A 4,597-nucleotide genomic window follows, 5' to 3' on the forward strand; every position below is an offset into this window, starting at 1 on the left:
AGTTGACAATGCTAATCTCGCTTCTAAAAGCTCTGTCCCAATATTTCGTCCCATGTTCGATATTAATTATCTGAATCTGAAAAATAGAAAGAAAAGTAATGAGCTAGACAGCCCAGTAAGTAACAAATATCTCAACTAAATAATTCAGATATTATATAATTTTCAAGAATAATGCTGTAAATAAACATAAGAGTATATTTCATGCTGATCAAATATTTTCAAATATTCACATATAATATAATCATAAATCCGATTCGATTCAAAACACTCGTAACTCAACAGCCTTGACTATGACCAACGTTTAACCCCCATTGGCGGGGTCCACAGAATACCAGCGCACAACCCCCACTGGCAGGGTCCACAAATACCAACGTATAATCCCCATTGGCGGGGCCCACTGAACCATAGTTAGGCCGAGAGCATAAATTCGATCTATATCAAAATACTTTGTACCACAATATATATCATAATCTTTCACTAAATATGTGCATAAATCGATATACCATAATATTTCAAAAGTACTTTTCTTTAAAAACATAATTTCATAAATCATGCATAATTTTAGAGAATAATTATTTATTTTCAGAATAAATATGGAATATCTCGAGAAGATGATTCATTACTTACCTTTCACGGAGCACTGAACGAATAGATCGACTAACTTTTAGTAGATTCTTTCGCGCCTATTTCTAAAATTATATTTTTACATTAAGTTAATTCAAAATTAAATCTAACAAATCCCAAAATTAAAATCTCGCTTAAAATCAGACTCGTCTCTAAACTCGATCAGAATCATCAGATGAAGCCTTCCCCTATGCTAATCCTAGAAGGATAACTTTAGAGAGAGAAATCCATCAAGAGAGAGAAAAAACAAACTAGAGAGAAAAAATTCTAGAGAGAGAAAGTAGAGAGAGAAAGTCCAATTCCAGAGAGAGAAAGTCAGGGTTCAGACTGAAAGAAGAGAGAGAAACTCTCTCTCTCATCAATTTCTTTTTTTTTAAATTTATTTATTTATTTATTTACTTACTTATATATATATATATATATTTATTATTATTATTATTATTATATTTTTTTTCTTTTCTTTTCTTTTCTTTTTCTTCTTTTCTTTTTCTTCTTTTTTTTTATTTTTCTTTTCTTTTTCTCTTTTTCCTTCTTTCTCTTTTCTTTTTTTTTCTTCTTTTTCTTTTTCTTCTTTTTCTTCTTTTCTTCTTTTTTCTTGGTTCTTCCCGTGCCGGAACAAGGGACCGGCGTTCCCTCGGCCTTAACCGGCCGTTCGGGCCACGACCGCCGTGGCGGAGGCCGGCGGCCGACGGGGGCCACTCCCCCGATCACAGAGGAGCGTGGCCGGCGGTCAATTTTGATCGCCGGTGCCGGAAAAGTTCACGAAAAGGAGACCAAAACAGAGGTCCCTTTCTCGACCGAAAATCGGCGACTTTCGTCGCCGGCAGCCGCGCACAAATGCACGGGGAGGAAAGAGAAGAAAGAGGGGAAGAAGAGGGAAACTTACCTTGACCTCCGGTGACCTCGCCGGCAAGCAATCACGGCGAGAATCCGAACGATATCCGCAGCTTCGATTGAGAAAAACGGAGAGAAAGAGAGAGGGAGGAGGCCTATCTTCGGTCTCAAGGGGAAGGGGGTCTTCTTATAGAGGACCCTAGGACTCCGAGAGGTCCTAGGAGTCCCGATTTTCTTGAGTTTCGCCGGAGAAGAAGACTCCTATCGGGAGTCTTCTTCCCGGTTTGCTCTGTTTTTTTCATTTGTTTTTTTTCTCGTTTTGGGCTTTAGTGGGCTGAGATTAGTTGGCGGGGTTTTTGGGCTATCACACCTACAATGTGCCAAATACCTTGAAAAGGTTGCTGAGAAACCATCTAGCCCCAGGGCTTAATCAGGATTCATAGATTGTAAGACTGAAAGGATCTCATCTTCAGTAATCGGTAAAGCTAGCTTTTGTTGCTGATCAGTAGATAAGACAGTATTTAACTGAGGAAGCCAAATATCATCAACCAAATGCACAATGTTATACCTAGATTGAAAGTGTCGGTATTACATTTCTTGTATTTCAGAGGCCTCATACTTCCATAGACCTGTTTCAGATTTAAGAGCAGAAATTTGATTGCACCAATTTTGAAGGACTATACTACAATGAAACAACTTAGTATTTGTATCCCCCTCTTTCAGCCATTGAACCTGTGACCTCTGTCACCAATAAGCTTCTTGCATAGACAACACATGATTGTACTTTGGGAGAAGATGAAGCAAAGTTAAATGATCATGCGGCGATAAAGATCCAATTTGGGATTCAAGGTTTTGAAGATAAAGGATTTGCTTATATAGATCATCAGCTTTCTTATATAGGTTACGGACTTTGAATTTACTCCACTGAGTAAGTTTTCTGCCAAGATTCAAGAGCAGAGCAGATAGCCGGTCAGCAGGAGCCAAATCCTCATAGCCTCACCAATGTTTATGAAGGAAGTGCTGAAAATCTTGATAGCCCTTCCAAAACTTGAAATATCTAAAAGGTGGTCCATAGTACGAAGTTGAAGCCTAAGTTGTAAGAATAAGGGGCAATGATCAGATGCAAACCTCACAAGGTGATGGACATCAAATATGGAAAACAGATCAAACCAATTAGCTGACACAAACCCACGATCTAGCCATTCTCAGACCCTCACTAATCTCTTTTGATTGTTACACCAAGTAAACTTTGGACCAATAAAACCAAGATCAATGAGTCCATTGGATGTGACAAAATGTTGAAACTCTCTAATATCTCGATCAAGAGAAAAAGGTTTGCCACCAAGTTTATCATAGGCATGCAGAATACAATTGAAATCACCTAACAGTAGAGTTGGCAAACCAAATGAAACAATTTGAGATGCCAGTTCCCAAAGAGGGCGACGACCCAAACCACTAGTACTCGCATATACTAGACCTAAGACCCAAGATAGTGAGCCAGGAAGAGACATGATGCTGAAGCATATTTAGCGATCCACATGGAGAAAAGTGATTTGCCCAAGCTGCTTATGCCATATGATGATCATACCTCCAGAAAGACCCTCAGATGGAATCATATAAAGATCCCAACATGAGCCAAACATCTTTTGGATGCGAGGTAGGGAGCTCGAGTCCAGCCTTGTTTCAAGAAAACTACAAATATCTGGCCTATATTGAGATATCAAAAGTTTAGAATACTTATGAAACAAGGTTTTAGCAGCCCCTCTACAATTCCATATGAGGATCTTCATCATTTTAAAGGTGAAGACAGTTGATCTTTATCCTCACTTCGAGAACCCATAGAAAAAGAAGACTCAGCCTTGGCATCCCCAGCAGACATAGGACATTGTGAATTTAAAGCCTACGACACCTGATGGACCAGTTCATCATGTTCAACTGGACTTGGATTTATTTTTATCTGATCAGCATCCAGTCGACTAGGTATGAAGGTGGCATCTAGTGGTGACCCTTCCAACTGATTGGGGTTGACCACCACTGGTCACCAGACCTCTTTTTTTTTCAGAGCCTTTAGAGTACACCACTAGAGCTTTGGAGTTGGAGTCACTACCCGATTACTCATCTCTAATAATGACCTTGGACTGTGGAGGGGATACAGAGTTAGAAGATCTTACAATGGGAGGTGAATGAGGTGGGGATCTTTTTCGCTTGTCTTTTGGAGCAGCACCATTAGCACGCGATGAGGACAATGATCTTGTCGGGAATACCTCCATAGGCATTGTTTTCGAGGATACTTGCTTCTCATTAGGGACTAATGCTTTGAATCTAGAACCGTCAAGCTTGATACCAGGACCAAAAGACATGGGTATTAGAGGAAGTCTTACCTGCCACCTTCCTAGGAGTAACCCATGGATTAGCTAAAGAAGTGTCCCCAGGTCAGGAGGTAGCTAGTGTGGGGCCATTAGTCTGAGTATTTGGTCCAACAAGTACCTAGGCTATCCTGATCCAGGGTCCATAGATCATGGAATCCTGGTCCGGCGGTACCTCTTTACATGTAGAGCATTTGTCCATAGTAGTCCCAATTCTTCCACAGCAGTAACATATGTTGATAAGTCTTCATAGACAAATTGTTGCCAAATAACATGATCCTTGATAAGCATTTTAGTGCCCAGACATATAGGTTTAGTAAGATCTAACTAAACACAAATCCTAGCAAATTCTAAATGAGAAGAGTTTGCAGTCCAGGGATCCAAAAATTTTGGTTTTCCCGCCCTAGCCGCAATCTTTAGAATCATGTCCTTCTCCCAAACCTCCATCGATAGGTTAGGAAGACGAAGCCAGATGTTAACCGACTGGATAGCCTCTTTGGAAGGCCTGAAGCTAGGTCTCCAACATTTAAGGGCCAATAACTGATCTGCTAGTGTCCAAGGACCTGATTCCAACACCCTTGACCGGATATCCACCGATGGTAAGAAAAATAAAAGAAAGCCCTCAAACAAAGGGGTTACCTGAAATTCACCTTCTACTTGCCAGTGATTCTTCATCTCTTTCGGAATAAAATACAGAGGGAGTCCCAACCCCAAAAACTTACCTACCACCATCGCTTTCCACATCTTTGAAGTGCGCTGAATCTCCTCCTCTG

This window comes from Elaeis guineensis, chromosome 11 (assembly GCF_000442705.2).
Source record: "Elaeis guineensis isolate ETL-2024a chromosome 11, EG11, whole genome shotgun sequence".
Classification (NCBI taxonomy): domain Eukaryota; kingdom Viridiplantae; phylum Streptophyta; class Magnoliopsida; order Arecales; family Arecaceae; genus Elaeis; species Elaeis guineensis.